The 18,172-nt window shown below is 42.5% G+C and overlaps 1 non-coding gene across 1 annotated transcript; it reads right to left on the bottom strand.

Moving 5' to 3' along the window:
* Positions 1 to 4,078: 4,078 nt before the first annotated feature.
* On the bottom strand, positions 4,079 to 4,185 carry LOC112065917 (U6 spliceosomal RNA). Its single transcript, XR_002892313.1, has one exon. It is a non-coding gene; the product is annotated as a U6 spliceosomal RNA (small nuclear RNA).
* Between the last annotated feature and the right edge of the window lie 13,987 nt (positions 4,186 to 18,172).

Below are 18,172 nucleotides of genomic sequence, written 5' to 3'. Positions count from 1 at the left end.
TTTCATTGCTGAGGGCCTGGGTTCAATCCCTGGTCAGGGAACTAAGATCCTGCAAGCCATTTGGCACCGCCAAAAAAAAAAACAAAAACAGGATCATACAATACATGACCTTTTGTGACTGTAGTGGTATGGTTTTCTTTTTAACACCTATACTGGAGTATAATTGCTTTACATTTGTGTTAGTTTCTGCTGTATAACAAAGTGAATCAGCTATACGTATACTTATATCCCCATATCTCGTCCCTCTTGCGTCTCCCTCCCACCCTCTCTATCCTACTCCTCTAGGTGGTCACAAATCACCGAGGTGATCTCCCTGTGCTATGTGACTGCTTCCCACTAGCTATCTATTTTACATTTGGTAGTATATATATGTCAATGCCACTGTCTCACTTCGTCCCAGCTTACCCTTAGCCCTCCCCGTGTCCTTGAGTCCATTCTCTACAGTGGTGATGTTTTATGCTTTCAAGTTTCATCCAGGGCTTCCCTCGTAGAGCAGTGGTTAAGAATCCACCTGCCAAGCAGGGGGTTCGAGCCCTAGTCCGGGAAAATTCCACATGCCGCGGAGCATCTAAGCCCATGAGCCACAACTACTGAGCCCACGTGCTGCAACTACTGAAGCCCACGTGCCTAGAGCCCCTTGCTCTGCAACAAGAGAGGCTACGCAATGACAGACCCACACACCGCAACGGAGAGTAGCCCCCGCTCACCACAACTAGAGAGAGCCCGCGCGCAGCAGCAAAGACCCAGTGCAGCCAAAAATAAATTAAAAAAAAAAGTTTCATCCATGTTGTAGTATGTATCAGTACCTCATTCTTTTTAATAGCCAAATAATATTCCACCGTATGGGTATACCACATTTTCTTTATCCATTCATCCACTGGTGGACATTCATGTTGTTTCCACTTTTAGTTATTATGAATAAAGCTTCTGTGAATATTCATGTGCAAGTTTTTCTGTTGATTGATATTTTCATTTCTCTTGGATATATACCTAGGAGTGGAATTGCAGGGTCATATGGCAACCCTATGTTTAACTTTTTTTTTTTTTTTTTTGCGGTACGCGGGCCTCTTACTGTTGTGGCCTCTCCCGTTGCGGAGCACAGGCTCCGGACGCGCAGGCTCAGCGGCCATGGCTCACGGGCCTAGCCACTCCGCGGCATGTGGGATCTTCCCGGACCGGGGCACGAACCTGTGTCCCCTGAATCGGCAGGCGGACTCTCAACCACTGCGCCACCAGGGAAGCCCCATATGTTTAACTTTTTGAGGAACCACTAAACTGTTTTCCACAGAGCTGCACTATTTTACACTCCTACCGTCAATGTATGAGGATTCCAACTTCTCCACATCCTCACCAACACTCGTTATTGTCTATTTTTGATTATAGCCAACCTAATGGGCATGAAGTAGTATCTTATTGTGGTTTTGATTTGCATTTCCCTGATGACTAATGATGTTGAAAATGTTTTCATGTGTTTATTGTTGATTTGTACATCTTCTTTAAACAAATATCTGTCCAAATCCTTTGCTCACTTTAAAGCTGAGTTATCTGTTCATTTATTATTGGGTTGTAAAAGTTCTTTACATATTCTGGATACATGACTTGCAAATATTTTCTTCCATTCTGTGGAATATCTTTTCACTTTCTTTGTAGTGTCCTTTGAGACACAAAAGTTTTTACTTTTTTTTTGATGTATAGTTGTTGTAAAATATTATATAAGTTTCAGATGTAGAACATAGTGATTCAAAATTTTAAAGGTTATACTCCACTTACAGTTATTTTAAGGCTTTTAATTTTATTTTATTTATTTATTTATTTATTTATTTTTGGCCACATCACGCAGCATGCAGGATCTTAGCTCCCCCACCAGGGATCAAACCCGTGCCCCCTGCAGTGAAAGCGCAGAGTCTTAACCACTGGACCGCCAAGGAACTCCCAAGGGTTTTTAATTTTTGATGAGGTCCAATTTATTTATTTTCTTTTGGGTGTTGTGCTTTAGGTGTTATATCTAAGAAACTGTTTCCTAACCCAAGGTCATGGAGATTTAGTCCTATGTTTTCTTCTGAGGGATTTTATAGTTTTTAGCTCTTACATTTAGGTTTATGATCCATTTTGAGTTAATTTTTGTGTATGGTGTGAGGTAGACGGCCAGCTTCATTATTTTGCTTGTGCATTTCAGTTATCGCAGCAGAATTTCTTAAAAAGATTATTCTTTCCCTCATGAATTGTCTTGACACCCTTGTTGAAAATCAATTAACCATAAATGTACAGTTTATTTCTGAACTGTCAATTCTTGCCCAATGATCTATATGCCTTTGCTTATGCCAGTACTCTCTCAAGTTTTAAAATCAGAAAGTTTGAATCCTCCAACTGTTTTCTTCTTTTTCAATATTGTTTTATCTATTCTGGGTCCCTTGCATTTTCATTTAAATATTAAGATCAGCTTACTAATTTCACTTTAAAAAGCCAGCTGTGATCTTGGTGGAGATCGTATTGAATCTGTAAATTAATCAGTCAATCTTAAAATGTTAAGTCTTCTGATCTGTGAATATGTCTTTACATTTATTTACATCTGATCTAATTCCTTCAACAATGTTTTGTTATTTCCATTGTACAAGTCTTACACATCTTTATTTATTTATTTATTTATTTATTTATTTATTTTCAGTATGTGGCCCTCTCACTATTGTGGCCTCTCCTGTTGCAGAGCACAGGCTCCGGACGCGCAGGCTCAGTGGCCATGGCTCACAGGTCCAGCCGCTCCGCGGCATGTGGGATCTCCCAGACCGGGCATGAACCCATATCTCCTGCATCGGCAGGCAGACGCTCAACCACTGCGCCACCAGGGAAGCCCTTACACATCTTTTTTTAAAGCTACAGCTAAGTATTTTATTCTTTTTGTTACTATTTTAACTTGAATTGTTTTCTTAATTTCATTTTTGGAATGTTCATTGCTAGTGTATAGAAATACAATTGACTTTCATATATTCTTCTTGTATCTTGCAACCTTGTTGAGCTCATTTATTAGTTCTAATAGTTTTGGGTTTTTTTTAGTGAGTTCTTTAGAATTTTCTGTAGACAAGATCATGTCATTTGTAAATAGAGATTGTTTTACTTATTCCATTCTAATCTGGATGACTTTTTATTTATTTATTTTATGACGTATAGTTGATTTACAATGTTGTGTTAATTTCTGCTGTACAGCAAAGTGATTCAGTTATACATATATATATTCTTTTTCATATTCTTTTCCATTATGGTTTATCACAAAATATTGAATATAGTTCCCTGTGCTATACAGTAGGACCTTGTTGTTTATCTATTCTATATATAATAGTTTGCATCTGCTAATCCCAAATTCCCAGTCCATCCCTCCCCCTACCCCAACCCCCCACTTTGGCAACCATAAGTCTGTTCTCAATGTCTGTGAATATGTTTCTGTTTCATAGATAAGTTCATTTGTGTCATATTTTAGATTCCACATATAAGTGATATTATGTGGTATTTGTCTTTCTCTTTTTGACTTACTTTGCTTAGTATCATAATCTCTAGGTCCATCTGTGTGGCTGCAAATGGCATTATTTCCTTTTTTTATGGTTGAGTAGTATTCCATTGTATGTATGTACCATATCTTCTTTATCCATTCATCTGTCAATGGACATTTAGGTTGTTTCCATGTCTTGGCTATTGTGAATAGTGCTGCTATGAACATAGGGGTGCACATATCTTTTTGAAGTAGAGTTTTCTCTGGATACATGCCCAGGAGTGGGATTGCTGGATTATATGGCAACTCTATTTTTAGTTTTTTGCGGAACCTCCATACTGTTTTCCACAGTGGCTGCACCAATTTACGTTCCCACTAACAATGTAGGAGGGTTCCCTTTTTTCCACACCCTCTCCAGCATTTGTTATTTGTAAATTTTTTTAAATGATGGCCATTCTGACCAGTGTGAGGTGGTACCTCGTTGTAGTTTTGATTTGCATTTCTCTAATAATTAAAAATATGGAATACTTTGGGAACTCCCTGGCGATCCAGTGGTTAGGATTCCATGCTTTCACTGCCGAGGGCATGGCCAAAAAAAAATATATGGAACGTTTCACGAATTTGTGTGTCATCCTTGCGCAGGGGCCATACTAATCTTCTCTGTATCGTTCCAATTTTAGTATATGTGCTGCTGAAGCGAGTACCTGGATGACTTTTCTTTCTTTTTCTTGCCTGATTACCCTAGCTAGAACCTCCAAAACAATGTTAAATAGAAGTGATGTCAGTGGACATCCTTGTCTTGTTCTTGATCTTATGGGGATATTATTCAGTCTTTCACCATTAAGTTTGATTTTAATTATGGGTTTTTTCATATATTCCCTTTATTAGGCTGCAGAAATTCCCTTCTATTCTTAGTTTGCTAACTATTTTTATTTTGAAACTGTGTTGGATTTTGTCAGATGCTTTTTTCTGCATGTGTTGAGATGATCATATGGTTTTTGTCCTTTATTCTATGGATGTGATGTATTACATTAATTGATTTTCAAACCCCCAAGACCACCTCCAGGATCAATGATTCACAAGAAGGACTCATAGTATTCAGTATGTAGTCATACTCACAGCTAAGTTTTATTATATAGTGAAAGGATACAGAGCAAAATCGGCAAAGAGAAACAGCACAAGGGGCAAAGTCCAAGGGAAACCAACACAAGCTTCCAGAGTGCTCTCCCAGTGGAGTCAACATAGGACACGCCTAATCCCTCCAACAAGTCCTGACAACATGTGAAATATTGTCTACCATGGAAGCTCATTTGAAATTCAGTGTCCAGGGTTTTTAATAAAGGCTGGTCATATAGGCATCCTTTGTCTAGCACGTATCAAAATTCCAGACTCCCAGAAGGAAAGCAGGTATTTAGCATAAACCACATGATTTGTATAAATAGTGTAGGCATAGTGAGCTACTCTTACCAGTCCTTAAATTCACGTTCCCAGATGCCAGCCAAGGGCCAACCTTGCAAGCAGGCATTTCTAAGGATAGCAGTCTCAAGCTCCACATGTTAAATTTTTTCTGCATAAGATATTAAACCAACCTTGTATTCCTGGGATAAATCCCACTTGTTCATGGTATAATGGTATAATTATATACCATGGTAATTCTTTTTATATGTTTTTAATTTTTATTTTTTTATTGAAGTATAGTTGATTTACAATCTTGTACCAATTTCTGCTGTACAGCAAAGTGACTCAGTGATACACATATATTCATTCTTTCCTTTTTATATATTGTTGGATTCATTTTGCTAGTATTTTGTTCAGGATTTTTGTGTCTAAATTTGTAAGGGATGTTGGTCTGTTGTTTTCTTTCCTTGTGATGTCTTTGTCTGGTTTTGGTATCAGAGTAATACTGGCCTCCTGCAATGATTGGGAAGTTTTCCCTCCTCTTCTGTTTTTGGAAGGGTTTGTGGAAGATTGGTGTACTAGTTTCCTTTTGCTGCTGTAACAAATTACCACAAACTTAGTGGCTTAAAATAACAAACTTATTCTCTTACAATTCTGCAGATTCAACATCCAGAAATGACTCTAAAGTAAGAAATCAAGATGTAACAGGACTGGTTCCTTCTGGAGGCTCCAGGAGAGAATCTATCTGCTCCTTGCCTCTTCCAGCTTCTAGAAGCTGCTCATGGCTATTTCCTCCATCCTCACAGCCAGCTGGGTAGTAGCTTCTTTTTTAGACTCTGCTTCCTTCTTCACATGGCATTCTAACCCTGACTTTTCCATCATCCCTCTTAGAAGGACCTTTGTCACTACATCAGGTCCACTCAGATAATCCGGGATGATCTCCCCATCTCAAGATTCTTAACTTAATCACATCTGTAAAATTCCTTTGTCATATAAATTAACATTCATAGATTCTTCAAATTGCGACAGACATGGGTATTTTGGGGAAGACAGTATTCAACCTACATAATTAGTATTAATTCTTCTTTGAATGTTTCATAGAATTCACCAGTGAAGCTATCTGGGGCAAGACTTTTTTTTGGGAAGTTTTTAATTATTAATTTGATGTCTTGTAATTCATATTTTCAATTTCTTCTTGAGTCAGTTTTGATATATGTGCTTTTCTAGAATTTGCCCATTTAATCTAAATTATCTAGTTTGGGGCTTCCCTGGTGGCGCAGCGGTTGAGAGTCTGCCTGCCGATGCAGGGGATGCAGGTTCATGCCCCGGTCTGGGAAGATCCCACATGCCGTGGAGCAGCTAGGCCCGTGAGCCATGGCCACTGAGCCTGCGCATCCGGAGACTGCGCTCCGCAACAGGAGAAGCCACAACAGTGAGAGGCCCGCGTACTGCAAAAAAATAATAATAGTAAATAAATAATCTAGTTTTTTGGAGTACAGTTGTTCATAGTATTCTTTTTTTCTTTTTCTTTTTTCTTTGGCTTTGTGGAGGTATAATTGACAAATGAAATTGTATACATTAAAAATATACAACATGGGACTTCCCTGGCGGTCCAGTGGTTAAGACTCCGCGTTTCCAACACAGGGGGCACGGGTTCGATCCCTGGCTGGGGAACTAACCTCCCACATGCCTTGTGGTGTGGCAAAAAAATGGGGAAAAAAAAAAAGTATACAGCATGATGATTTGACCTATGTATACTTTGTGAAATGATTACCACAATCAGGTTAATTAACACATCCATTACCTCAGTTACCTTTTTTGTATATGTGTGTGGTGAGGATGCTTAAGATCTATTCTCTTAGCAAACTTCAAGTACACAGAACCGTATCATTAGGCACAGTTACCATTCTGTACATTAGACCCCCAGGGCTTATTCATCTTATAACTGAAGGCTTGTACCCTTTGATCAGCAGCTCCCTGTATGGTATCCTCTTATAATCTTTCCTATTTCTGTAAGTTTAGTATTAATGTCCTCTCTTTTATTTCTGATTTTAGTCATTTTAATCTTCTCTCCTTTTTCTTGGTCAGTCTAACTAAAAGTTTATCACTTTTGCTGATCTTTTCAAAGAACCAACTTTGGGTTCTGTTGATGTTCGCTATTGTTTTTCTGCTCTTTAGTTCGTTTGTTTCTGCTCTAGTCTTTATTATTTCCTTCCTTCTCCTTGCTTTGAGTTTTATTTGCTCTTTTTTTTCTAGTTCCTTAAGGCGGAAGTTTAAGTAATTGATTTGAGATCTTTCTTCTTTTTAAATATAGGCATTTACAGTTATAAATTTTGCCCTGAGCCCTGCTTTAGCTACCTTATGTACATTTTGGTTCGTGACATTTAAGAGGCAATGTTGTGTAGGGGTTAAGGTCGTAAGATCGGGACCCACTCCCTGGGTTGAAATTCAGCTCTGCAACGTATTAGCTGCTTGGCCTTAGGCAAATGCCTCATCTGTAAAATGATATGATAATAATAGTAAATACCTCATAGAATTGTTGTAAGGATTCTATATGTATTAATATACTTAAAAGATGTAGGACAATGACCAGAAATAGAAAGCACTTAATAAGTATAGCTAATATTATTTATCCAACAAATATTTATTGAATCCCCACTATGCAGCAGGCTCAGTTTTCGTCGGAATGGTAAACAAGACTAGGGCACTACTTTCCTGGCATATATGTTCCAGTTGGGAGAGGCAAACAGTAAATTAATTAATTAATTAATTAAGGGAAAGTGCTATATTGAGAAATAAAACAGGGTGATGTGCTAGAGATAGGCTGAGAGACTCCTTCAGATTGAAAGAGGTGGTTTAGGGAAAGCCATATCCAAATGAAATCTGTCAAGGACAGAACCTGCCAAGCTGAAGAACAGGCTTACATAGAAGTCTCACAATAGGAACAAGAGTGGAAAGTTTGAGACCCCTCAGGAAGGCTGGAGACGAGATAGAGGAAGAGTGGTGTCAGAGGAAGTCAGTCTGGGACTTTTTTTTTTTTTGGCTTGCAGGATCTTAGTTCCCTGACCAGGGATCACACCCCTGCCCCCTGCAGTGGAAGCGCGGAGTCTTAACCCCTGGACCGTCAGGGAAGTCCCCAGTCTAGGACTTTTAAATGACTTCATGGGATTCCAGAGTTCTGGCTGTTCCATAATTTTTTAAAATTTTTATTGAAGTATAGTTGATTCACAATGTTGTGTTTAATTTCTACTGTACAGCAAAGTGACTCAGTTATACATATATATATTCTTTTCCATCATGGTTTATCACAGGATATTGAATATAGTTCCTGGTGCTCTGTAGTAGGACCTAAATGCTTGTCCGTCCTGTATATGCTAGTCTGCATCTGCTCATCCCGAACTCCCAGTCCTTCCCCCCGCCCACCTCTTTGGCAACCGCAAGTCTGTTCTCTATGTCTGTAAGACTGTTTCTGTTTCATAGATATGCTCCTTCGTGTCGTATTTTAGATTCCACATGTAAGTGATATCATATGGTATTTGTTTTTCTCTTTCTGATTTTGTTTAGTATGATAGTCTCTAGGTCCATCCACGTTGCTGCAATATTCTCTTATTGATGGTTGCTTCCCAGTTTGTTGCTGTTACAACAATGGCAGCACATCAGGTACATCTCTGTGCAGTCATGCGAGTCTCTCTTTAAGATAGATTCCTAGAGGTGAGGTTGTTGGGTTGCATTACTTTTTAATTGGAAACAATGTTATTAAAAAATAAATAGGTAAATAGGGCTTTCCTGGTGGCGCAGTGGTTGAGGGTCCGCCTGCTGATGCAGGGGACGTGGGTTCGTGCCCCGGTCTGGGAGGATCCCACGTGCCGCGGAGTGGCTAGGCCTTTGAGCCATGGCCGCTGAACCGGCGCGTCCAGAGCCTGTGCTCCGCGACAGGAGAGGCCACAGCAGTGAGAGGCCCGCGTACCGCAAAACCATAATAAATAAATAAATAAATAAATAAATAAATAAATAAATAAATAAATAAAAATGAGGGACCATACAATGAGGAATGGGACCCACTAGGGGCACCACAGACACATTCTAGAAGACTCTCATGTGCTGAGTAGTTAAGCCTTCAGGCAGCAAGGAGCTATTGAATAATAAATTAGAATGATCATTTATTGGGACTTCCCTGGTGGAGCAGTGGTTAAGAATCTGCTTGCCAATGCAGGAGACACGGGTTCGATCCCTGGTCCAGGAAGATTCCCCCATGCCGCGGAGCAACTAAGCCTGTGCGCCACAACTACTGAGCCTGCGCTCTAGAGCCCGCGAGCCACAACTACTGAAGCCCACGCGCCTAGAGCCCGAGCTCCGCAACAAGACAAGCCACTGTAATGAGAAGCCCGCGCACCCCAGCGAAGAGTAGCCTCCGCTGGCCGCAACTAGAGAAAGCCTGCGTGCAGGAACGAAGACCCAAAACAGCCAAAAAAAAAAATTAGAATTATCATTTGTTAAGAGCTTATCACGTGCCTGGCACCCTGCTTCCTTACATGCAAATTCATATTTCATCCTCGTAAAAATACTCTGCTATAATGCTATTGGTATCCATCATTTTACAGCCAAGGAAACTAAGACTAAGTTAAAATAACTTGCCAACGAAAGTCGCACAGCTCATAGGTGGGGTAGCCTGGATTTGAACCTAGGAATCTTGAGTCTACTTCTAAGTTTAAGCACTATATCTAGTGGTCAAAGAGGTGGAAATGGGTCAAATGCAGACGGAGAACAAGGGGTCTTCTTCTAGCCATGTGAGAATAGCTCTGAGAGTTTTGAAAGAAATCCCTGGTTAAAAAAAAAACAGAAAGAATTGGTTATCCCTCATGATGCCTTGAATCTACACACGAATCCTATTAGTTGCCTTATAGTGAACGTCCTCTCTCCTTTTTTCCTATTGTAATATCACTAAATGGGCACACGGTCACCCCGAATGAAAATAACATCTCTCACCCTCCTTGCACTAGATGTGACCATGTGTCTAAACTCTTGCTGATGGGATACAAGTAGAAGTGTTATATAGCAGCTTCTAGGAACAGAAAATAAAAGACTGTTGGTGTACCCTTTGCCTACTTCTCCATCTTTTGACAAACTTCTGCCTGGTCTGCAGATACTAACTTGGTGCCTGAGGCTGAAGGCCACCCATCAGCAATGGAGGGTGACCTAGTGAGCTGGAAGCAGCTGAGCAGGGAATTTCGTGGACTAGAGCTTCTATTCCTGCCCTGGGCTGCAGGCATCTGATATTTTCTATTCTATTCTACCTCATTAAAAAAAAATTGGCTGTGACCCACTTGACTTCACAACACACTAATGGGTCACAAGTGCCGGCCGCCCTTGAAAGGCAAGTTCCAAATGGGGCAGGAATACTGGAGAACTGGTAGGGAATACTCAGTCATCGTGTGCATTGGGTGCTGTTTTCTGCTTTCAAGAGTCCTCAGAGAGCAGGGCACACATAGACAGAAGCACCTCCAGTCTTCAGCAGCGATAGAAAGGAATGTACTCTGCTGGCAGCCCCCAATCCAAATTGTCCAAGGGTTCCCTAACATGGAGACAATCGGGGCTGAAAGAAGCCCTCTGCTTTGGTATTTCAAACCTAGGCAATTATGAGGAGTGGCTTAGGAGCAGTAGTGAGAGATAAGGCTAACTTTCCCCCAGAGGCCAGGAGCCTGAAGGCAAAAAATGGGATTAAGGAATTTGCCTTCCCACCCTGTTTTAGAAGCATTGAAAGCAGCTGCCATTAAGCTCAGCACAGAGGCTCATTTGTAGACCAAAGTCTCCTGGCCTAAAAATTTTATCTAGGTGAGGTCTTTGACTGCGGTCATTTGCACATGAAGCAAATAGCGTGGAAGGCTGCTAAGTGAAAGAATTAAACAGTAGTCCCCCCTTATCCGTGGGGGGTAGTTCCAAGACCCACAGTGGATGCCTGAAACTATGGATAGTACTGAACACTATACATACTGTTTTTTCCAACATCACTACTCTTGCTCTTTGGAGCCATTATTAAGTGAAATAAGAGTTACCTGAACACAAGCTCTGTGACACCACAGTAGTCGATCTGATCACCGAGAAGGCTACTAAATGTCTAAGGGGTGGGAAGTATATGCAGTGCAGATGCACTGGACGAACAGGTGATTCGTGTCCCTGCGGGACAAAGGTACAGTGGGCAAGGTTTCATCACACTGCTCAGAACGGTGTGCAATTTAAAACTTATGAATTGTTTGTTTCTGGAATTTTCCATTTAATATTTTCGGATGGCATTTGACCTTGGCTAACAGAAACCAGGGAAAGCGTAAGTGAAACCGAAACCGTGGATAAGGGGGGGCTACTGTATTACCCAAGTAACCACCAGTTTGACCTGAAAACATCTGTGACTACTCAACCCTGAAGCCATTCCCAGACTACAAACCTGCAGCAGCAGTGAAACAGGCACTGAAAACTGTGTGGCCCCAATCGGCATCTCCCCAACAGCAACCTCTCCTGTGTCCTTGGGGGACAGTGGACATTTCTCTCATTTTCAGAACAGTCATTTTTATTGTGGTTCTCTTGTTCCTACTCCACTAGTACATATCTAAAGACGGTTTGTCTTTTAGTTTATAGGTTGCACCTCTATCTGGACCCAGTGGGTAGTTATAGACTTAGGTTATAGACTTTGAGCTGGACACAGTGGGATTTGGGGGGTTTTTCTATAGGGGAGCAGGTGAATGTGTTTCATAAGTGGAGAGAAGAATATATATAGGGTGACCATTTAATTTATCGTCCAAACTAGGACGCTTGTTAAAAAATTATTATTATTATTATTTTTTTTTATTTTTTAAATTTTTTTTGCGGTACGCGGGCCTCTCACCGTTGCGGCCTCTCCCGTTGAGGAGCACAGGCTCCGGACGCGCAGGCTCAGCGGCCATGGCCCACGGGCCCAGCCGCTCCGCGGCACGCGGGATCTTCCCGGACCGGGGCACGAACCTGTGTCCCCTGCATCGGCAGGCGGATAAAAAATTATTTTTAATGTTATTTATTCATATGTTAATGAAATTATGTGTGCATGTTTATTTTAATAACATTATTTAGGTATCATTGACATATAAAAAACTGCACATATTTAAAGTGTACAAATTGAAAAGTTTTGGCATAGTATATACCTGTATATACCCATGAAACTGTCACCACAATCAAGATAATGAACTTATCCATCACTCTGCCAAAGCTTCCGTGTGTTCCTTGGTGATCCTCCTCTCCTATACTTCCTTGTACCCCCCAACAGGCCACCACCAATCTACTTCTGTCACCATACAGTACTGTGCACTTTCTAGAAAGTATGTAAATTCTATATAAATGTATACATAAATACAGCATAAATTATTTTATATGGCTTCTTTCACTCAACATAATTATTTTGAGATTCATCTAAGTTATTGCAGGTATTGTGAGTGTATTCCTTTTTCTTACTGAATAGTATTCCATTGTATACATATACCAGAGTTTGTTTATCCATTAACCTCTTGATGTACATTTGGGTTGTTTCCAGTTTTGGGGTATTACAAAAAGCTTCTCTGAACTGTCAGTATTTGTATGGACATATATGCTTTCTTTTCTCTTGGATAGATACCTTAAGGTTTTTTTTCACTTTTAATGGGACTTCCCTGGTGGCGCAGTCGTTAAGAATCTGCCTGCCGATGCAGGAGACACGGGTTCGAGCCCTGGTCTGGGAAGATCCCACATGCCGTGGAGCCACTAAGCCCGTGCGCCACAACTACTGAGCCTGCGCTCTAGAGCCCGTGAGCCACAACTACTGAGCCTGCGCTCTAGAGCCCGTGAGCCACAACTACTGAGCCCACGTGCCACAACTACTGAAGCCCATGTGCCTAGAGCCCGTGCTTCACAACAGAAGCCACCACGATGAGAAGCCCGCATACCACAATGAAGAGTAGACCCCGCTCACTGCAACTAGAGAAAGCTCAGAAGCGGCAACGAAGACCCAAAGCAGCCAAGAATAAATAAATAAATAAATAAATTTATTAAGAAAAAAATTGTGGTAAAATATACATAACATAAAATGTATCACTTAACAGTTTTTAAGTGTTCAGTGGCATTAAATACATTCACATTGTTGTGCTACCATCACTCTACCAATTTCCAGAACTTTTTCATCATCCCAAATAGAAACTCCTGTACCTATTAAGCAATAACTTCCATTTCTTCCACTCCCCAGCCCTTGTAACCACTTTCTGTCTTTATGAATTTGCCTGTTCTAGGTAACTCATATAAATGGAATCATATAGCATTTATCCTTTTGTGACTGGCTTCTTTCACTGAGCATAATGTTTTCAAGGTTCATCCATGTTGTAGCATGTATCAGTATTTCATGCTTTTAATGGTTGAATAGTATTCCATTGTATGTATATTTCACATTTTGTTTATCCATCTAGCTGTTGATGGACACTTGGTTGTTTCTACCTTTTGGCTATTATGGATAATGCTGCTATGGATATGGCTGTACAGGTATCTGTTTAAGTCCCTGCTTTCAATTCTTTGGGGTATATACCTAGAAGTAGAATTGCTGGATCATATGGTAATTTTATGTTTAACTTTTTGAGGAACCACCAAGCTTCTTCCTTTTTTTTTTTTTTTTGACTTTTGAGTGAAAAGGAATTCTGTTAATAATTATGTGGGATAACAGTGTAAACCGTGACTCTCCCGTGCAAACTGGGATGTATGGTCATCTTTTGTATATATAGATATAAGGATGGAATGTGGCAGAGAAAATTGTTTCCCTGTATATGTTCTCTACTTGGTCTGTAAAATTTAGGTGTGCATGTGTCTACTCAGAATGAAATTCATATTTCCAAGGCTGCCTTGTGGCAAGGTGTAGTTGTGTAAAAGTCCTGGCTAATGGGATATGTAAAGGCAGCTGCAGTTTCTGGGAAGGGTCCTTCTAGGGACCTCCTTCTCCCATTTCCTCCTTCTCCTGACTGGAATGGAAATGTTATGGCTGCTAGATCTCGGAACAGAGATAACTTAGGAAAGGAAGATGGATGGAGCAGAGGGGGTAGAACGAGCCTGGGCCTCTGCTGGCGGCTGGAATCGCTAATGCCAACCATGGACCAACTACCTCTGGACTTTCACCAGAGGAAAAAATTAATTCTTGTTTTGTTTGTTTTGAGGTTTTCTGCTCCTAATTCTTACAGGGACTCTCAGTAGCTAGTCACTGATTGTTTTAATGCTGGAAATATGAGAGTTACATATTACTGATCTTGGAGCTAAGTTTGTGGAAATCCAACCCATTGCCTTGCTTTCTTTGCTTTGCTCAACGCTAGGCTATTTCAAGCTCACTCACCCATCGCACCTCCTCCCTCCTTTTCTCCTCGGCCTTTTGCTCCCCCTTCACGGCAAACAAAGCCCTCAGCCTGGACCCGCACTTCCAGCAGCTTGCTCTCACTGGGGCTGGAGAAGCTGGTGGTGTCCCCAAAGCTGCGGGAGCGGAGGCTCCTCCGGGTTCCCTCACCTCTTCCGCCCGGGGCTCTTACTCTGAAGCTGCTCCTGCCAGTTCTTCGCCATTATTCCTTGGTCTCTTCATGCCCTCTCCGGTCACTGTTCACTCTTCGAAAACTCGGCATCTGGGCCCGGGGGCAGGGGCAGGCAATGGAAGACAAAGGGGCCAGAGATCTGTGCTCGTGGTTGCCCGGGGGGTCCGGACGAAAGCCTCGGTTGCCGTGAGGATCTCAGCACCTGGGCAACCTTAGTCGCTAACACCCGCTCCAGGGGGTGTCACTCACACCCATGCCCTCAGCCTCTCAGAAGCGCTCAGCCTCCCCATCTGTCCACCCAGAATCCCTCTCCTTTCTCTCGGCCTCACCTTAATCATGCTGCTTTTCCTGCTGGGCTAGGGCCCACCGTCACTCTCTTGAACTATTTATTATCTCTCCAGCCTCACCAGCATCTCGGACTCCTGTGCTCCCAACCCCCGCCCCCGCCTCCTGGAAGGCAGGAGTCAGCAGACTTTCTGTCAAGGACCAGATAGCAAATATTTTAGGCTTTGCGGGCCTTTCTTCCCTTGTAGCAAGAAAGCAGCCAGAGACAATAGGTAAACGAATGGGTGGGGCTGTGTTCCAATAAAAGTGTGTTTACAAAAACCGGCAGCTGTTGTTTGTCGACCCCTGCTCTAGGGCATTGTTCTGCCAGGCATTCCTGACTCCCTTCTGGATTTTTAATTGCCTTCTCTATGCCAATTTCTTCTCCACGTTCTACAAATATATTCAAGTATCTGCCTTTTTTTTTTTACATGCTGTGGGTTTTTATTGTTAGTTTGTTTTTATTTATTTTTATTATTATTATTATTTTTTGGCCGCTCCTGGCTTCATGTGGGATCTTAGTTCCCTGACCAGGGATCAAACCCACGCCCCCTGCAGTGGAAGCGGAGTCTTAACCACTGGACCGCCAGGGAAGCCCCAAGTGTCTGCCTCTTAATGGGAAAATAGCTGAAACGAGAGAGAGGATGAGTCAAAGGTGAGGGAACACAGAACAGTTTGGGGCTGAACTTAAAGGAGAGGGCGAGAGAATGAAAGTGATTTCAAAGAACATACAACAAGAGCAAGTCCTTGGGGACTTCCCTGGTGGCGCAGTGGTTAAGAATCCGCCTGCTAATGCAGGGGACACCGGTTGGAGCCCTGGTCCGGGAAGATCCCACATGCCACGGAGCAACTAAGCCCGTGCACCACAACTACTGAGCCTGTGCTCTAGAGCCTATGAGCCACAACTACTGAGCCCATGTGCCACAACTAAGGAAGCCCAGTGCCTAGGGCCCGTGCTCCGCAACAAGAGAAGGTGCCGCAACTAGAGGAAGCCCGTGCACGGCAACGAAGACCCAACGCAGCCAAGAGTAAAAAGATAAATAATAAATAAATTTATTTTTAAAAAAAAGAGCAAGTCCTTGTAATGATCATATCTAAAGCATTGAAATAATAAGAAAGCAGCCCTTTTACTAATTGGAGTAGTTTCCGGGGCCACACCAAAGAGAACCTGGATCACTTAGGATTAGGTTTGGCTGGCAGCAATTGGAAAATCCAAAATAACAATGACTTAAACAACATAAGAGTATTTCATTCTCTAAATAAAAACGGAGAGACACACAGCACATGGAGGGAATGGTTCTCCACAATGACAGGGACTCTGGCTTCTTTTTCTACCCTTTGGCTGTGCCATTTACACCTTCCAATTCCAAGTTCACCTCACAGTACAAGGTGGCTGCTTGAGTTCCAGCCACTATCTCTGTCTTCTAGCCAGCAGGCAGAAGGAAAAGGTAAAGAGGTGAGCACATTCCCCCCGTGGTGGGCAGTCTCTATAATGACTCCCTGTTATCCCTGCCTCCCAGTGTTCACATCTTCATGTAACACCCTCTCCCTGAGCATGGGCTGGATTTACTTATTCACTTCTAGGGAAGGTAATACAGGAGAAGTGGTAGAATATTACTTTCAAGATTAGTTCATGAAAAGATGGTGGTTCTGTCTTGGGTGCTTTCTTTCTCTTTCTCTGGACGGCTCACTCTGGGGAAATCCAGCTGCCATGTTGTGAGGCTGTCTCATGCAGAGCCTAATTTGAGGGAATTTGGAAATGGATCTTTTTTTTTTGGAAATGAAACTTTTCAGGCCTGCCGATAGCCACATGAGTGAGCTCAGATGCAAATCCCTCTCCCCCACCTCCACCCTGGTAGAGTCTTGGGATGACTGCACCCCAGCTGATACCTTAATTGCAACCTCTGAGAGAGAACCACCCAGCTAATTTGCTCCTGGATTCCTAACCTACAGAAACTTCAAGAAACAAATGTTTCGGGCTTCCCTGGTGGCTCAGTGGTTAAGAATCCGCCTGCCAATGCAAGGGACACAGGTTCGAGTCCTGGTCCAGGAAGATCCCACATGCTGCGGAGCAACTAAGCCCATGTGCCACAACTACTGAGCCCATGCGCTGCAACTACTGAAGCTTGCAGAAGCCACCGCAATGAGAAGCCCACGCACCCCAACGAAGAGTAGCCCCCACTCGCCACAACTAGAGAAAGCCCACATGCAGCAACAAAGACCCAACGCAGCCAAATCATGATCAAATCATTGGTCTTTGCTGATTAATCTCCAGCCCCTCCCTTCTCCCCAGAAGTGGGTGAGTGAAAATGGAGTTGAAAGTTCCAACTCTCTAATCCTGTGGCTGGCTCCTCTGGTAAGGGCTACCCAAGCTTGGTGGGCTTCTGGTAGCTCCTGAAGCTACCCAGGGGGCCCACCAAGAGTACATCATTAGCATAAACTCAGGTATGATTGAAAGGAGCTTATTATGAATAACAAAAGACACTCCTCTCCCCCCATCACCCAGGGTTTTAGGAATTCTGTGCCATGAACTGGAGACAAAGACCAAATATATATTTCTTATATCACAATATCACAGTCCCTTCTTGTGTCCTCACATGGCCTTTTCTCTGTGTGCTCCAATCGCTGGTGTCTCTGCCTCTCCTTATTAGAAGACTAGTCATATAGGATTAGGGCCCTACCCTAACAGCCTCATTTTAACTTAATCACCTCTTTAAAGAGCTTATCTCTAAATAAGCTACATTCCGAGATACTGCTCATTGGGACTTTACAAATTTGGGGGGAACACAATTGACCCCATAACATCATCTTGCTCCAGAAATCTTCACCTTCATTTATGCACGATTCATTCGACAAACATGTACTGGACATATGTAGAGACGGCACTGAAAGGCTGCCCAGGGATGGAGAGTGGTATTAGGTGGCCAATGTCTAAGTCTTGGGGAGCTGAGCATTTTTTTTTTTTTTTAATTTATTTTGGCTGTGCCACATGGCTTGCAGGATCTTAGTTCCCTGACCAGGGATCGAACCCAGGCCCCCTGCATTGGGAGAGTGGAGTCTTACCTACTGAACCATCAGGGAAGTCCCTCCACTCAGCATTTTAAAGGCAGAGGAGGAGGGCCCAGAAAATGAGATTGGGGAGGAGCGAAGGCTCCCTTTCTGTCAAGTGTTTCCTCCCTCACGCTCTCCTCTGGCTCTTCGGCCAGCCTCGTCCTTAAGCCCTTTCTCACTCTGAGCCCCATTCCTGCCTCTTGGGACTCCCCATCCCTCCAGGCATGAGAGTAGCTCTTCTGATGTCACATTCCAGTTGGATGTCAGTGGAACCTTCTTCTGCTTGGGTGTCTACTACTTTCCAAGGGGATTAAGGGTAGTGGGGGAGTGCTCTGGACTCTTAACAGGGATGTAAAATCTTAGG

This window comes from Physeter macrocephalus, chromosome 6, assembly GCF_002837175.3.
Source record: "Physeter macrocephalus isolate SW-GA chromosome 6, ASM283717v5, whole genome shotgun sequence".
Taxonomy (NCBI): Eukaryota; Metazoa; Chordata; class Mammalia; order Artiodactyla; family Physeteridae; genus Physeter; species Physeter macrocephalus.
Note: the sequence above shows the minus strand (reverse complement) of the source record. Positions and strands in the feature narration are given on the sequence as shown.